General features: G+C 38.8%; 1 protein-coding gene and 1 long non-coding RNA gene across 4 annotated transcripts in view; one reads left to right on the top strand and one right to left on the bottom strand.

Moving 5' to 3' along the window:
- LOC111265163 (uncharacterized) overlaps positions 1 to 17,613 on the bottom strand; it is a 117,577-nt gene extending 99,964 nt beyond the window's left edge. Inside the window, exon 1 of the mRNA XM_022841585.2 lies at positions 16,927 to 17,613. The gene's annotated coding sequence lies outside the window, so the exon portion shown is untranslated. The remainder of the gene's footprint in view (positions 1 to 16,926) is intronic.
- Positions 1 to 19,046, top strand: part of LOC111265165 (uncharacterized) — a 32,142-nt gene that overhangs the window by 11,628 nt on the left and 1,468 nt on the right. The window contains exons 2-4 of one of the 3 annotated variants that reach the window (XR_015312965.1): positions 13,009 to 14,110; positions 17,609 to 17,967; positions 18,835 to 18,926. This is a non-coding gene — a long non-coding RNA (uncharacterized LOC111265165). Of the gene's footprint in view, positions 1 to 12,042; positions 14,111 to 17,608; positions 17,968 to 18,834; positions 18,927 to 19,046 lie in introns of those variants that run through there. The other 2 variants (XR_002683314.2, XR_002683315.2) reach the window with 2 other exon arrangements.

The raw sequence follows: 19,046 nt of genomic DNA, 5'->3' as shown, positions 1-19,046 counted from the left end.
ACATGTCACCAGGATCACCGGTGATGACTTTTGATAGGCTTTATTTTAAGTCGATAGTACCGCAGTAGTCATAAGCTGGCAGAGGTAGCTGCTTTCGTGTAATTCTATGTATGATCTCGTCCAGTAACATTTTTTACTTTCTAACCTCCGTCTTCTGTGGACGATGATAGAAACCTTAAATGCAGACTGAATAGTCTTGTCGGCTATAATATTGCCCCGAAAATCAACATGGCTTCGACACCAACACAATTATAACCTATTCTACCGACATCACAACATATAACAACAGGAATAACCGGCAGATTGCATTTGTTAAATAGCCGTAAAAGCTCATGTCTGCTGCTTCGTTCCCCGGCGTATATGCACGTATCTGTCAGCATAATCTAATGGTCCGTTTCCCAGTTGTCAGCACCGTGTCTAAAATCCATCTAAATTTACTATGATTAATAAAATGATGAAGGATCTTTTTGTCACAACCAGACTACAATGTAACGGCGTATTTCAACTGCATACTAATAAACGTCTAAGCATTAGGAAAAGAAAAAGCAAAAGTTCAATGGTGATATTGAGGGGAAAGCTCAAAGCGCACAATTCATGAATTCAGTTTCGCGATGATGGCCATCTCGTTGTCTCGCCTATACATTGACATAGTGCGCCCATGTATATACCTATGTATGGCAGTTTCCTTCACAATCATCTATGCAAAGCACTGACCGAGTTCTTCACCGCCATCTTCATCTGGGTGGCTCTCAAACTGCTGGCTGACTAGTGTTTTTTTTTCTATACGTGTACAAACGTACGAAGGCCAGCGTTATCGCTACTTCTACAACAAAGAGCCATAAGTGCTATCAGCAGCGAGAAGATCGCTGTCAGAAGCAACAGCTACTCTCAGAAAATGCTCTCAAGGAGCCCAACAACAAAGGTCTTTGCTGAAAGCAGTGCATTCGCGATGTCGATGGAAAGAGGGGCACCACAACCGTAACGGCCTTATCGTAACGCGTGGGTGTTGCAGCTGGCAGCTTTCACGGTCTAGCAACTGGCAGTACTCTTCGTAACTGCGCCTATCGGTAGCGGGCATTGCTTTGTGAGATGGAACATACATGACCCGCTACGGGTGACAAAACGGACATAAAGAAAACATTATACTGATCTATAGTCCTTGTCGCCTTGATGACATTCAACCCGAACAGGTAAATGAAGTAATCCCATGTGGACTACTTCAGTTTTATCTATAACAATCTAATAAGGAAAGCATGGTTACATAGTAACGTATACGAGTCATCAATCACGAATTGGGAAGCTGAAATATTTTGCTAAAGATTTAACCTTAGGTAAATTTCTGCTTAAAGCACGTCCAAAGACAACCATATATTTATCGTGTGTATGCACCTCGCAGAACTCTAGGCAAATCTAATAAACAGGCTTCCTTTGATACGCACAAGGCAAATACGTTTAATGTTCAAAAAATATCAACCTTCAATAAGACATTTACAATATCTATATGGAGGTAAATTTAAGTTCTTTCAGTTTATATATGTATTATACACATGTCTTAATACTCGCCGTGTCATTTTAGTAGTTTGCGATATTTGGATTTTATTGCCGTCTTTTGTATTTGGTTTATGCTCTGTTACGACCGTAGTTTCTCTTCTGTCGTGTTTCCTTTCGTTTAATCTCGCTGTTCGTTTTCGTTTATGGCGCCTTCCCTACCACTCCTTCTTCCTTGCCACTGATATGCTATCTTCTAAGAGACGATCCTTACTAGTCTCAGTTGCTCTCCTCTGGCGCTTAATATTTTTCCTTTTTAGCGGCAGAAAGACCAGTGGCATCCTAGTAGGCCTGTTAGGCTCTCTTGAGTCTCTGCCCCAAGTCGAGACGGTTTAAATGTGATAAATGGACGACCGTCAGGGTGGAATACGCAAGGCGGGTGCCTTTTAAGGATCGCTATTGCTAATACTGTTAATTCTCCGTATACATTATAGGTTATATGCAAATTAAAAAAAAAATGTATAGATAATTTGAATTTCCTCTAATACAACAAATGATTGTCGACGATGGGTTACAAACAAATATACGCAGGCATGTATGTCATAGCTATTGCGGAGTAGGTGGATATGTCAAAGGGCCGAGCGGGCCTGCTGCTGTCGTTAGTTTTATCGCCATAGTTATTAGAATTTCTTTTTCCTATTTTAGTATCTCGCCAATTTCCCGGGCCATCAGAAGCAAGATCAGCGATGTAATGATCATTATATAATCAGACGTTTGGTTTAGAAATTTCCTGCTGTTGCTAGCCAGCTCGGCAGCTAGAAACAACGCCATCTTTGATGACATTACATGGAATTATTACGACGAAGGGATCGTGTCGCATGAAATACATCTTCTACAGAATAAAATTGTCCCGTTGTGAAGTGTGCCTGAATTGAGAGCGTTCCTTGCAAGATAAGGTAGCTGAAACATTACTAAGTGACACTCAAGGAGCTGCGTTGTTTCGTGAAAAGGGATCTTTCACTTTGAACTAAGGCAATTTGAGTATGGCTAGATATTAGCCAATCTTAAGGGCAAAAGAAGAATTGTAATCAGAAATTTTGAGAAGTTATTTGTTTTTGTTCTAACTGAATACGTATTAGGTCTTGATGAGTACATACTAAAAAACATTTATTATTTTATTTTTTATATACATTTTTATTTATACTTTATTAACAGCTTTTTCGCTACGAATGGACCTTCTTTACATTATACCTGTGATGCCCATTCGAATTATCGTGAAAGAAGCCCAACTGCTTAATAATCAGATCTCACCGTTGTTCGTTATGTGTGTCTGAGCTTCTGTTACTTGAAGCGATGTGTGCGTCGCGTTACGTGTACAGTCGTAAATTACTATTTTTTTAAATCAGTAGCTTGATCAGGCAGAGAGGACAGCAAGTTGTATATTGCATATCTACATTGAGATTCGAAGCGCTTGGCCCTGAATCAAAATAAGGCTGTTTTCCGTGTACACGGTACGATCAATAATATGCAAACCCATCGTCGGCACCTCCCATCCATTTAAATGAAATGATAACGTTATGGCAAATGTGACTATCACAAAGTATCAAAGAGTCGGTCAGAGAGGAGCCAACGGGAGCAAACAGGGAGACGAGCTTAGCGTGACCCCCGTTGATTTCGCTATTACGTTGCCGTTAATCTATTTACAAATGCGTAGGAAGGGTGCAAGTATCGCAGTGAACGAAAAGCGTGTTTGGTGGTTCACGCCGTTGAATCAGCCTAGTATTTCAGTTAATCCAATGCATTTTGTGGGGAAAATAAAACTGTACACTGATAGGTGAACGATTAGCAACGTCGTGTCGGCGTCGATATACGTGCTCCTCGTTCGACTCTGAAAGACGTTATGCGTCAGTAGAATGAAATTGAGTAAAGTAAACAGGATAAATCTAATTCACTTATACGAATCTTGTATATATTAGCCCCCTGTTGCAAATGTAAATATCTGAAAATACGACTGAACTACTTAATCGGCTATCATGATACATGGTTGATGCGGTGACGCTAGCGTTACCACGATGCAATCTTTCAAAGTTTGCTTGGACAGAGTGGCTTAAAGTCGTCACTGCCTATGAAGATCAATAGCATCTATCTGGTCTGGTAAATTTAAGCTATATATTGAGCATTTTGAGTCTTATTGGGTGCAAAACAAAAACAAAGCATGGTGATTTATTGATCCTACTCAATATAGATAAACAAAGGATTTACCATACAAAATAATCCTTTTTTAGAATGATTTTTCGCCAAACGGAAAAGGTCTTGTGTCGAACAACTCGGAATTACCCGTTGATTACGGAATTAATATTTATTTGAATCTAATGTACAATACATGTTATATCCTAGAACGACTACTCAATACAAGTTTAACACGCATTCAAGTTCATAGTAACTTCACGTAAATGTGTTCATTGTACCGCCTAAGCGCAACCATATGTTTCCCTACGTGACTCTGGTTAAAATGATACGCTTGGAATATTGTCACGGTAAATGGTGACAGTTGTCAACCAAGAGGCCAAGTGGCTGAATATAGAGATTTGATTAGAACACTATGATAAAGACCAGCATATGGAACATATTACATTTACGCCTATATACGGTCACATAGCAAGACGCCATATCCAATCACACTTGACGGATATCATGACTACTGACGCGTACAGAGATACTCTACAAGAAGTTTCAAAAAGCTCGTAAACGGCAACGAGTTCACAGGCATTGTTTTACATCTATTTTATATACAACATATGCTGCATGAGCGTTAGTATGCACGTTAATAAATACCCACATGTATGTAACTTATGGGATTTTTTCTGAACTTAGGCCAGTTCTATCCTATTTCAAATATCTTACTGTAACCGATGTACAAGATGCAATTACTTAAAAAAATCGTGATCATCCAGTAAATTGCCATTATTGCAGGTGCCTGTATCTGAATAATTAATCAGTACCGAATAACAGATAATCCGATTAAGCATTATCGAATAAAAATATCTAACAACTCCAGATTGGACGTGTTGATATAATAGACACAATTGGAGGCCGGTTGTTTGGATGCAAGCTTTTAGATGTGCGCACCTATTTAAAAATTAACAACGCCCACGTGTAGCTACGAACCTTGCTCGAAGTAATAGCTCTATTAGATCACCAACGACTCCTTTCGGGTTAGCTTTATGATAGGTTATATTACGTCTGCCATGTGTCTTTGTGTACTATTCTATTCAATTTTTCAATCGAAAATCGTGATTGATCATTCGTGTTTATGTTTTTTTTCATTTGATAGAGTCAATTATATAGCTATATTTACATCCGTTTCGTAAATTATCCGTTATTATAAATTGATACAGCGCTTCCTTTCACTTCCCAATTGCGTCAGTAAAAAAGATCGACAAGTAGAAGAAACAATCTATTTTTGCACGCAAACGCTCCTAAGTGATGAAAATCAATGAACACCATTAGCACATACCTTGACTAAAGAGAAATATAGTTACAACGAAAAATTTCTGGTTGAAGATAATTCGAATTAAAATGTCTAAAAATAGGATACTGACAACGATTTGCATAGAATATTCTTAATGCACCTTGTAAATGCAATTAGTATGAACTCCCTGCGTTTTTTTTTTATCACGTCAAAGTATTGGAAAGTTGAACTTCAACAACTACTCTGTCAATACACATTTCTAAATAAACATTTAAAATCTATAATAAGCGAAAATAGAACAAACAAAGAGAAAGGTGTTTTTAGTCTTGTTCAAGTACTACAATAGCCATTCCCTTCTTTTCTAAGCACAATCGCAATGTTAGCCGTGTGACCTAAGATATGTTCACTGGACAATTTCGAAATCTGCCGCCTATTTTTCGGACTCAACGCGCGATAGCTTGAACAGCAATGGCGCCAATACCTCATTGGAAAGACGGAGATCTGCTGAGGATAGCGTGTGAGACTAGCGCCTCAGGAGAACTGATTGTAGCAACCGGACGTACCAGCGTTAATATATCAAGCAACTGAAAATGGAGTGGTACATTGAGATTAAAATAATGAGTAAAACTAGTTAATTGCACACCTTTTTGTTATTGTTTACGTCTTCAAGATAGGTGACCACATCTAAGAGGATATATATCGTATTATTCGTGTATAAAGACAGAATTTAAGTGAATGCTTCAACTGCTGCATCTCGTATTGCCACCATATATATATATATATATATATATGGATATATATACACCATGCTACACTAGCAGTATAGTTTAGTTGCTATAATATATATATATATATATATATATATATATTATCGTTTTATGTGCTTTATATGTGTTTTTTTATCAGACAGACGATGTCAATAAAAGCCTCTATCATATATATATATATATATATATCAACAGTGGGATGAAATAGCATTGACAGTATGAAAATATTCCTTTAACCTTTTTTTACTTATGTTTTTATTTATGCGTTTACTAGATTTTACCCTCTGTCTGTTTCTTTAACAGATGTGGAGCCTGGAGACTGCTGTACTATTTTGCATAGGACATATGCAAGCAAGCGCATACTGAATATCGCAGACTATTATCGCAGTTAAATAGCTGAGCTTTTTTGATCCAGGAGCACTTAGCCTTATACAATGCGTACACTCGGAAAATGTGGAAGGAGAAACAATAGTTATATTTAATTAACCTCAATTCAAATCTTTTTCTTAGCTGAAGATTTTTAATAAAGTTCTCCTGAATTCATTTAACGTTTTGGGTGGAACTAAGGGAACTCCTTTACGTTCGTCACCTTCACCGTAGAACAAGTACTTCGTAGTCGCTGATTAATCTCTACGAAAATTTCAGTTCGATAGGACGGTAACAAAAATAAAAGTAATAAAAATAGTAACATTGCAGTCATTGTACATTGTCGAAAAGTGTTTGTATCAATGTAACCGTGAGCGGAATAGGGAAATTTAACGGAAAGTGCTAATATATCTGTATGCCCCACGAGCCCCACATTATCACAGTATCCGTTACACTAAAAAAAAAAAAAAATATTCCTTTCGTCAGCATCTTTTTTTATGGTCAACTTGAATCAAGTTGAATGAAGTTGAATCAACTTCATTTTGATTTCTTGCTAGGCCCACATCATAGCACATAATAGTCCATAATTTATAATTATCCATCGTTTTAACAAATAAAGTAACACGCAGGATACGGTGCTATTTCGTTTTCAGATATTGTTACCTTAGGTTATGGTATGGTGCGATGCGTCCTTTACCCGCTATTTTTATACCGAAGAGAATCCAAGTAAATATAACGTTTATTATATAGTTCATGCAAAGCAAAACTCAAATCTATGTACGGCCGTATGCGTATATATGAACGCTATTACGAACTATTGTAGACTGTACTTATCGCTACGTGGCTTTGGTCAAAGAAAATGATATCCGGTGGTCATTTTTCTCGAATAACCGTGGTACTGGAGAATGGCAATTTCGATAGGTTTAATGGAAAATCATTAACAAGATCTGAGCGATACAACGTTGCCAAATACGCGTTTCCGCTAAAAAATACTCGAAATATTAATAATTCTGATTAAGTTTTCCTACCGAGCATTATATCGTTTATGATGATCAATTTCCCTCCTTCATTGTCCGCCTTATGCCGCTGTTGTTGCTGATGATAAAGCAATACTTAAACGGATAGGCCCGATTTTTCGTTTATCGGCTGTCGTTAGCATCATACGCTATTGCTACAATTACCACGCTAATAAAATTACGTATGGTCATTGCCATTCTTAACGCGAAAGTCTTCAACTGCTTGTTGGTGTTACTTCAGCTTCTCTGCCCAAATGGCCAAACCAAATGAGCTTTTTGAGTGACTTAATTTTGAGTGTATATATGTAATATCAATGACCCTATACGTGTCCTATTCTTTTTTCGGCTTTTTGTTTCAAACCTTCACCTTGTATATTTGTAAATTACTATTGGAATGCGTATCTGTCATAGGATGACAATTAGTAGATCTACCTGCGAAAATCGGTAGTTGATTGTCGAAGTCGAAAGACTGGTGGGTGGATTACACTAGACCTAATTAGGTGCAGTTAAGGTTGCTCTTGTGAGATGGATAATCATGCAATATTGAGAGGCTCGCACTACTGGAACAGGATCGGGTGTTTAACAAATTTGTGACCCTTAATGGTACTTGTTTGTACATGATCTGATCCTTTTCGAAACATATGCAGTGATTTGATTACAAGGCGCCCACAAACTTTTGATGTCATGAGCCAATACGGAGTTACAAACTCAAAAACATAACTTTAGGCGCTAATCTGCATGCTAGCTTTGAGCACGGCAACTAGAATGGATTTTCCCTTCTGAAGATTTCGGTTAGCGGCGGGCGCTAATTGAAGTGTTCGGTATTTCGTAGTATGCCGTGTTTGTTTAAAATGGCCAGCGGAATCCGATCTTAATATGGCCGCTGATCGGATGTATTTAGTCGCCTAAGCATATACATTATTATTAGCCCTTTATTTAGATTAGACATAGACCCCATTATTAGGATTACCAGCAAAGCATAATCTATATTTCTAATTAGACGGTAAATAATCACTATTTTTGAAAGCTAGAGACACACTCATACTTAACTAGGACCAGGTCTCAAACTCTGTACCCGTGTACATAATAAATACCCTTGAATGGTCTCTAGAAAAGAGCAGGTTTCGGCTCCTGTTAACCACAAACCATAAAATTATTTACTTAAAGATAGAAAACTCTTACTTTAAAAGCTTCTTCTTTTTTTCTGTTCTTTATGCATGAGCAAATCCAATTCCACATAAGGGGACTTTTTCCTTGTGGTGGTCTGATTTAAGAGCCCTGGTAGCAGCATGGTATCGCATTCGTACATCGTCTATTGGTTTGGTCCACTGCGCACTCTTTTTATAACATAGAAACATTTTACAGTCAGACTATGTCCTACATGGCTGAAACGACCAGTCCGTGTTGTGCCAGAAACACCTAAGAAGTTCCACCTTGATGGCCTATGCATTTATCAATCTTTTCAAAAAGATCCGTACTCTATTGACGTCTGAGCACCACCTCAAATACAAAGGACACTGCATAGCCAAAGGACGGTATCCCGATTGCATTAGGGATGTAAGTGCGTTCAAGCAAGTGATCGATCGCATCATATCCAAGTATCTGTGAGTGCGTCTTTAGTTATCAATATACGTACATATAGATCTTGATAGTTGCGAACTATCGCTATTGTTAGTAATGGTGTAGAGGGAGGAGCGATGGAACATAGCATATGATCGACAGAGGGTAGTAACAATGGTGTGAGATACCTTAAAATATCGATATAAGCTAAATTGTACCGCGTCTTGGTCAGACCGCAGTATTCTCTTTTACAGTGCCAATATACGCGGAGCATCAAATTTATGTTTCTAGTCCAGCGTTAACACGGTTCGTGCGTAACAGTAAATGTCTTTATATGTGAGCCAATCAATTACGTGTATATATACGTATTTGGTTGACTCAACAGCTGGTTACGCCGGAATCGGTAGTCTACAAAGCTATTGATGTACGTGTGCCAGATCAGTATATGAGAAGATATTATATTTCAACAATTTTTGCCACCATTATATAATACGTTTTCATATTATAGGAATGGAAGGCACATATAGTGAAAATCTAGTGAAAGTTAGGTAAATAAATGTAAGTTGATCAAATTATTCATTATCATTGATCGATGATTTCCTTCTCGATTCTTAATCGTTTCCGTAGGAAGAATTCCAAATACACGAAAAGAGGGCCTTCGCGGTCCAGATGGTGTATAAAAGGCCATATTTTTGCATGTTAGGTAGCTCACCAAGGTTCAGTTCGAGCAATTATACTTTCTGTCATGTTATTTCCTTTTTTGAATCCATCTTCGATACAGGCGCATTGCGCGTATGCCTGGATATTTGTCCTACGCGACCACCTTAACGCGCGCATCGACAAATATAATCAGGAAGCAATTTTGTTACCATTGTCTCTTTTTTTGTCGTGGTGATTTTCTGTCGTGTCTTCCGCCATACAAACAGACACGTATTCACACTGTTTTTATTACCGGCTTTATGTGTGGATACATATGGCGGATCATATTATTCAGAATACCAGTTTTTGGTGTCTGTGTTGTGGGAGCGCATTTCTATTATATAGCAATTAGCGGATCACCGCTGTATGTTCTGTCGGATTTTGCAAAAATGAGATTTTCTGTATGTATGCGCACATCGTCACTGAGGCATCAACTAACTGAGCGTACACACCTAAAACAACAGTTTCATTTTTTGTTGCCTTCGGCAAACAAAAAACTCCCTTACCTGTCCCTAGGATTTAAGGCCAATAGGTCAAATAAACAAAATGCATCAGTACCAATAACTAACCGCAGATAGCTCAACCATACGTGGTTTTGAGGGATTTTCTTCTAAGAGCATTCCCAGCATTTCAGCACTATCTGAGCGACAGGTTACCATCTCGAACGATCAATGCGCTGTCGATATAAATAGATTACTATCACAAGGAACAATCCATGATTTTATCAGTTGTCAAATCTGTGCTTATCAATGTGGGCGATTTCATGGACAAAAAGTAGGAGAAATGCGGAAAGTGACCAGTAAAAATTTTAAAAAATCTTACGAATACTTCTCTTTTTTATTGATGGCCTTTTTTGCTGAAATAAATCAGATTTTGAGCACACGGCGGAACGGCCAGCTATCACATGGATGAATGGATGCATCAGATGTGTCATCGTCGACACGATGGGAATAAAGACACTTTTCTGTGATTATTTTCAGCGCCTATAAAAACAATCTAACCCAGAAAGTCTTCGTAATTGCAGCCTGTGCTGTTTGTAACAATATACGACTTTATAAAGTGCGATGGCTGTTCGTCTATTGAGTTGAGTCTGATTTAGTCACTTCTTGTCAGTAGTTTGGGTTCTCTTAAGTTCTTTCAGAGTGTTTATATGTATCAGCAACAATATTGACTGCGAATATTACCTAGCAAGCTCGAACTCAATCCTTTTATAAAGCTCTACAATTAGCTATCCATGGAGCGAGGTCACCATTGAGGGTGCGCTCAAACTTTGAGTCTCATGGAACGGACATCTCAACTAACAAATTATTTTAATTAAGCAAACTCATACCAATCCATTTCTTCCTATAAATTATCAAATCCAATCGGTATATTTCGCTCGTGGGGAAAAGTATGACTGAAGCGCGCTTAAAATTTAAAAAAAAATATACCCGCGCAAAACTTTTTCAAAAGTCCAATTGTAATTCAATTTCCAAGTTTTGTCAGTACCATATTGCAGAATAGATGTATATGCCAAAAAATGAAAACAACATGTTACGCACAGAAATGCGCTAGATCAGTCAGCTGCTGGGACCATTAGCGCTTTGGGAGTAAGAAATTGTATTGCAGTTGGACGATGATAGTCAACACATCCATAGAATAAACACAAGGAGAACGTACAAAATACAATAAGCCAATTGTCTAATTGCAAAAACATACCAAAGCAATAAAATCCATCAATCTAGATGTAATCCTACAATAGTTATTTGTAAAATAAAATCTTGTAGATCGTGAACGAGGGATGTGAAAAGGAAAAGTTCATAGCAAGACGTACAATAATCAACAAAAGAGGAGATGGGCGTAATAACGGCAACACAAGCCTCCACTCCACGGTAACATCAGTAGTTTGGAAAAATACGAGTTCGCGGCAGACTTCGCACAATTCTGGGTTGACTTTGCCGCTCGACGGACTCGCTGGTCAGCGATGGTGTCGATCGAACGGAAAGTAGAAGTCATTTACTCTCGCTGATTACACCAACACACCCAGCACAGATACACGTCCGTGCAAAAGAACCAAGGGCCATACATAACAAAATCGTCCCTTCATGGCTGGATCACGAGCGCTTCACAGTCGCCGGCGCCATCTCGACTGTTACCAACGTGAACGGACTTTGTTCCTATCTGACGACCAGCGGCTCCCCTAGGTACCAGTGAGCGCTGTTGTGATTGCAGCCAAAGAAGTGGGCGTCCGACGAGAAGATTTTTGTACATAAATCGAATCGTCTATATCATAGGTTGCGTATTTGCGTGCCCACAAGCATCACTGTATTTTAAAGCAAGTATTGCATTGATACTACACAAAACGGCACTACGTGTATTTTCACTGCTAATTTTTATCACCTCATGCCATTATCGAGAGTTTGTCACCGGATACGCTTAACACTCGATGATGTATAGATATCGTTTGGGTCGGTCGGCCTCAAAATGTCCAGTCCTACTTCCTGTCAAATTCGGGATACGTACATGGAAAATGTATCGGATTTTCTGCTGCTTTCAATGCTGGTAAAGGCCTACAGGTTATTTTCATTAAACACGGAATAATCTAGTTGAGTGAAGGGATATGCAAAAGCCGGACAGGGCTATCAACTGTATCGTTACGTTCGAGCCGCTTCTGAATTCAAACAAAGCCTTAATATTATTATTATTAAGTTAACTCTGTGGACACAATATTAGACGCATGAAAAAATAGAATTACTATCTACAAGATAAACAGTAGTAACTGATAGACTTTTTTTTTAGACTTGGGTTGTTATTATATTAAGTTTCGTCATATTTTTCTAGAGACTACGGATAGCTGGTTGAGGATTCAAACATCGCATAACACAGCGTTATCTAATCCTCCTGCTTCCTTTTCGTATCAGCGTAAACGTGAATGGTACAATTATACAACTATTGTTCTATGTCGTCATTGGTTCCGAACAATAGGTTCATAAAGCGTTAGCGTACACCTATAAAGTTATGCGCGCTACGAGTAACGTTTATTTTACCGATCTTATATACGCGCAGCTTTATGGCAACAAAAGGATCTCTTGAGAGAGTGTGAAATCTATAGCGATCTATGCCGCGTTGCGCATTTTAGACCCTTGTGAAGGAACTGATCACATCAATGGCAAGTACTCCAGGACGATATGATAATCAAAGAAATAATTAAAACTTCCTCTTCAACAGATATTTTTAATGATCAAAAATCTTCGCCAATATCTAGTTGTATGTCAACTCGTTCCCGTGGTAATCTGGACCTTTTTCGTAAATGACCTACTGCTTACTCCAGTATCGAGTTGATGGTACGTTCAAACAGTAATAACAACGATCAAACACGGTAAATAGATTTAAATGCTTAAGGCGTCACTTAAGGAGCCGTAAGTTCCCAACGTGCATATATTTATGTTAGCATCTTCCGATTCATCGACAACTAGCGTGAGAATGTTTAGCTCCTTTGTTACGCCACCCAAAACCACTACTGAACCTCATTCTACATAACGTGTGCATAAAAAAAAAAAGCAAAATTAACTAGCACTTCCTTTACCTGCTGCTACTCGGTTTATTAAAAAATCGAATTCATTTAAATTGAGAAAGCGAGTGAAAATTTCTATTTTCATAGGAAAGTGTCGGCGCGCTCAGAAATTTCTCGTCTTCGTGGAGCGGGAATAAGGCCATAGTATCGGGAATGGTAAAGTTAAGCGAAGTGTTGAAATGTCAACGACTCAGGGATGAATCACAAGCAAAATTGTCGATGCAGACATCAGATTTGGATACTTTCGCACTTTTTTTTCGACAAGACACGCATCGACTCACAGGTACGTGGGTGCATTATTAGTTCGGTCGATGGCTTGGCTTTGGTAGAGAGCTCGATAGCGTCGTGTTCTGCAAATGACGTGAAAAAGGATAACGCAATACGGCAGTGCGAAACAAATAAAGAGTGTCACAAACAAAAAAAAAATAAACTGAAACCAAAAATAACAAATAGATAGATTAATGAAAAAAAGGAATATATAGGTTATGAAGAATAATTATATTGTTTTAGCAAAACTCTGTACGCATTTATAACATTTAAGCTTATGATTCTACGATGGGGCTACATGAGTCGGAACAACTATGATATCCTCATATCCTTATTGCAACTTTAATTCGTTATGGAGCAGATAGATCATCCTCAGAAAAGCGTTTGCCGCTCAGCAAAACTTTGGAAGGTTGTTTTAATTGTTTGTCGCCCGTTTCTTTGCCCGCCCTCCCCCGGAAAGCGTTATATACGTTTCTATTTATTTAAAGACATTTATGTAGATATTGCATATATCATAGGCCTTCAGTCGTTTGGAATTTGTATTTTACATATATAGATTTTGGTTTGCGTACGAGACATTGAAAGTATATTAAATATCCAACTTTTGGCCTGGGAAAGTTTTATTAGTTTTACGATTTCCATATCTTCCGACAATAGATAGAACAGTATGCAGTTCAAAATACATGGAAAAAAAATGTATACACAGGGTAGTTTTGAATTGCGACAAACTTTCGCGGGCTGCTTATAGTTCCAGGCATGCGTTCATCCGCTAGTTGTAAAACCAGACGAAAGTTCATTTCTTTCAAAACAAGAAAGCGCACACATCATGGAAGAGAACAGTGCGTCGTTGTGCAATTTTAATAGAGATTACCTAAACTCTTCGGGCTGGATAAACCTTCAACAAGATGAAAAAATGTGATGGGTATTGTCCATTTTAAACAAACTGTCCAACTTTTATCGAGCTTTTATTTTCACCAAAATAGCTATGTGTTCGATTGCGAGTTTTTAGGCGATTTCTGAAACATCCTAAATTGTTTGAAGAGCAAAAAAATTATCAAAATGGCTTCAGAAGCCATTTTTGATATACCTAAACTTTTATATAGATAATACCGCCCGTTTTAGAGAAAATAATATTAAATGCTAATTGGATTGTCCAGATAAGCTCTAATGTTTTCGCAGCTTTTTGCTCCAATTTACACCTTTTAGGCACTTCGCCCTTTTTGAATCTATAAGTTTTTTGGGACCTTTAGATCTGTGACAGGGCCCTTATTCTGTTAATTCGGTCAAACGAGAATGAATGAATGACTGATGTTCAGGTTAGTCGGGAGGCGCGTAGTCGACAACGTGGTGCCAGCGACTCGATCATTCACTTTATTAGAAGGTTAATTTTAGGTAATATAATAACAGTGAAAATCGTAGCACTATAGACTCTCCTGGAACGGACACGTCCATTTATAACAGCGATGTCAATCACAAAAAATAAGACGACCAGTTTTAGGTCTAAGACCCCAGAATAAGCACGCCACCTTTGTACGAACAGTAAAACTGTCAAGATATAATATATATTTCTATGTAGAAAATAGTCGTGTCCCGTACTAAGCCGAAAGGGAGCAAGGGTATATTCTTTGTAGATAGTGTACGCCGTACGCCGATTCCATTCTCTTAGCTTTAATGACCCTAGACAAAAATCGTGTACACATTACCACCTTCGTCATTACCATCTGTGTTTCAAAGCAAAAACCTAATAGTCAAATTAGTAGCATTTTTATTTTTTTTTCTTTTGCAAACGGTAATGATTTTTCTCATCATGAAAAATCCACTACAGTCGAAATTCTAATAGCGCACCACAGCTGTCTTTGGCAGTGAAGAATTCATTCTAAAGCGGGCTCATTAAATTCGGCTCGTGAAAAAAATCTTGTCAGACAAAAAGACTCAATAGTTTTACGAGTATTGAAAAATTCCCTAAGTATCTAGTTTCTGCCTAACTCGCGAGGATGTTTCTCGACGAAATCCACAATGTCTAAGCCGGTTCTACAGATTAACCGCAAAGCACTACTACTTCTTCTTCGTTCGAACGCAAGATGTCCGAGTTTTGGAACGGAGATCGTTAACAAAATATCGCCAGAATCTCGAATAATCTTCAACAAGCGTCCTATACAAAATATAGCAAAGAGAGCCGGTGATCGTTGTGCTGCTGGTCAACTTATCACCATCAGCGAACCACTATGGCCGACAGTAGTGAGTGAGTGAATCAGCGGGAATCTCATTTCCACAGCGGACGATAATGCTAGTTTATGCTCGTCCCGTAACGCTTTAGACTTCTATCTAATGTTTTCCAAAGAAACCGGCACCCATCCACCGCAGAATATCAACGAGTTTCACGTCATAACATCTGTACTCATGAGCTGTCACCAACAAGCGCACAGACTTACTTGGCACCATTTTCTTGACCTGGCAGCGAGCCGCTTTACTGTATGATGGATCCTGGACAAAAAGAACGAGCCGACATCCTCCTTCCAGTGGACTCGTTACCTATAACAATGGCTCAGTCCAATCTACTAAAGGCCCAAGACCGTAGGCCAAGGCCAATTTGAAAACTGCTATCGGGCAAATGAATATACACAGCCGTGTTTTTGAATGGCAAGTCGACGACTATCAGGCCATCTTTACATCTAGAGAAGCCATCTAGACAGAAGACCAATTTTTGGATGAATCTTTGGCTTGCACAGCTTTACGGAAACTAAGATTTCCTACATTGTTGAATAAAACCGTCTAGGTCAGTTTTTTGGCGCTGTCTAATGGGCGATCCTTGGCGTCATTGTTAAGAAGAGATTTAAAAATCATTTGTTTACCGTCTCTCGGTATTGCACCTATATATTTGCAAGGGTTGTAATAACCCAGACAATGCCAGGCTCGCCGTCACACGAAATCATGGAAACAAATTTTAGTCTCAGCTCAATAATTAAGACTAGCTCGACGGATTGCCATGAGATAAAATTCAGATAAAGCCGCATTTTTAAACAATCAGATTTTTTTCTCATCTGTTCGGAGGCGCGTCAGCAGAAATGTAACCACTTCCCAGCAGGTCACGTGGATGAAGCCATCACGTACTTTCACGTGTTGGCTATACTGTTCGTGAAAGTTTTCGCTATTAGAACTCGGCACAAGGAAGCGATATAGCTTAAGTTCTCATTTCGATTTACTTAGCACCAGGTTATAGGAGCAAATGCGACTGTTATATGGAATCATAATTCAATGTAAAACATTCTATATTTCCTATTTTTCGAAAATAGTATAAACGTAATCCGGCCAAAGTGGGTGCAAGCTTTTAACCGAGACCTCTGCCAATAGATAGGCAACAATGCATAGGCAAATGTATAATGACAAAGTCTGTACCCGTAACATCATTGTCTATATCACTTTCAGCAGTAGTTTCAAACGTGCTATAGTATTAGGCATGAGGAGAGGATCGATGTCGAAACTATCTCTTCCACCCCACTCTCCCCCGCCCCCGCGCCTTGTTTTTTCCGAATCTCGATCATGGGCCCGTAATTGAGCCGAAAACTCAGAAGTCCAAGAAAACGCATACTTCTACACATTAACTGGGAAATTGACATTTTCAATGCTTCTATCCAATGCTATCCGGTGTCCGTAAACGATAGAAAGTTCGATCGTTCCTGCTGATGATATATTCATGCTGAGTTTTGTCTGTTTCATGCTGTGTCTGATTCGACTCACCGATGCTGTGGTTAGCAATGCTGTTGTCGTTGTTGTTTCACAGCTATCGCGTTATATTATCCAGAAAATGCATAACCGGTTCACACAGTGTAGCATGATCTCACTCTCTAGCCATTTATTCACGCATACATGAACATGCTTATTAAGCACACGAGGTCACTCCACGTATTCAAGTATTTACGTAGCACAGAATATCCAGCTAGGCACAGACACACTGGGTTGTTGGTCCCTTGCTTCTCACTACCAGCCGATTGTTTTTCACGCTAAACTTAATTGCACTGCACCGACTTAATGATCGCAAATAGAGAAACGCGTGGTCTCCACCACGATCGCATTACGTGTACGACAGCCCGAGACACGAACACATAATAAGTGCCGTACAATAGCAAACAATGATGTTGATATTACTCTTGTTGTAAATATTCGTGTATATATATATATATATATATATATATATCTTGAGTATATAATTTGAATATTGCAGTATTATTGTATATACGTATGTTTGTGTAATGTACTTTTTAAAATAAAAATCAAAGTGTAGAAAAGACAAGTGCAGGATTATTCGATGGAATAAAGGGGATGATTATGATTGACGTGCTAATTATTATGAGCATATATGTATTAGTTGATATATGGTGATAGGATGTGTATGTGTTTGTGCAAATTGTGGTGTTTATAGGGGGGAAAAGATGGTCGAAACACGGAGCGCGATCCTCCCTCAACGGTGGTCGGCGCCGCTCTGTTGCGGTGGCCTTTTCTCCGCGCGAGCTTTGCCCAATAGCCGCCAGGGCGGCGCTGCGATGAGTTACGATCGCCGTGAGCGGTGGAGGCCTTCGGCGTCGACAACAGTGCCTGTATATCTGGCCACCGCTCTGTCTATGGAGCCGTCTGAACGTTCTGCTAAGCGAGATGGCGCCCTTTAATGTGTATCGATGTAGAGGTGTGAGCAGTATGTCGACAAGACACCTTGTTAGGCTGGTAAGCGCCTTGATCGTCTCATCAGCAGATCTAATAGGACTTTTATATGCAGGTCTCGCGGTAAGCAAGAAAAAGCCAGAATAGCTATTAAATTATAAGTGTTAGTGATTAATTAGGAGCAATTATTAGATTCGCTAATGTTGAGTAGGACAGAGCAAGAGCACATATACGTAACTTTGAGGCCTTTGTACGCACGAATTTGACGTTATCTGTGGTCGTGTTTAAAGAGACTCTAACGATAAAGGTCTTGAGCCATTTCGGGCCGACTTTGGTAAACAAAAACAAAACATCACGAAGGTTACAAATGTCATCCGTTCGATTACGTTGTTACTAATATAAACTAGGTCCCATCAATGCTGGAGGACAAAGAGGATTTCAAAGTGCAACGATACTCTGCTATAGTAGAAGAAATATTCGCTTTTCCCTTACCGTGTTATGATCTAATCTATACCGCTATGACAGGGCTCATGGTCGATTTTTGGTGGCCAACTTGACCATTGTTTACGTTGCTCAATCGAAATATAAAATCGTACATTTGTTGCGAACGTATTTACATTGACGTCCGCTTTAACTCGTCTTTACACGTCCATCTTGTTTCCACATCATTCGATTTCGATGCGTAATCAAGAGGCTAATGGCAAACATCAAACGCCACTTTATCACAGTTTTAATGTTTTTCGAAGATGTTTTTTATGACACGCGTTTTCTGTACACAGGTTTCCCCTGGTGTATATAATCTCTTTCATTGAGTATTACGCAATCTTGTTTAATTGCTTTTCATCAAAATTCACATGGTGCATAAAATTCTATCAATATGATCATTTGGAATCTAGCTAAGATATATCTGAGTTTTCCTGTTAATCCAACTCTATGGATTTGGAAAATCGCTTCGAATATTCAGCCTGGGCAAGCTTCTTGCTTTTTTAGCATTCATCGTTCGAGTTGCACGAGCTGAGTATCTCTTGCCATTCGTTGCTATTGAGGTCAAGAACGGAATAACTTCAACGCGTCATTTTTGAGTAAGCTCAAAACGTCCCGATATAGTTTCCTATAAAAAAAAAAAACTTTTCAACATTTTAGCATACCGCGTATACGGGAGTACACTATCAAGCGTACAACAAGTTTTTTCCCGTACTAAA

The sequence above is a fragment of the Varroa jacobsoni genome, unplaced genomic scaffold (assembly GCF_002532875.2).
Source record: "Varroa jacobsoni isolate VJ856 unplaced genomic scaffold, vjacob_1.0 scaffold_939, whole genome shotgun sequence".
Classification (NCBI taxonomy): domain Eukaryota; kingdom Metazoa; phylum Arthropoda; class Arachnida; order Mesostigmata; family Varroidae; genus Varroa; species Varroa jacobsoni.
Note: the sequence above shows the minus strand (reverse complement) of the source record. Positions and strands in the feature narration are given on the sequence as shown.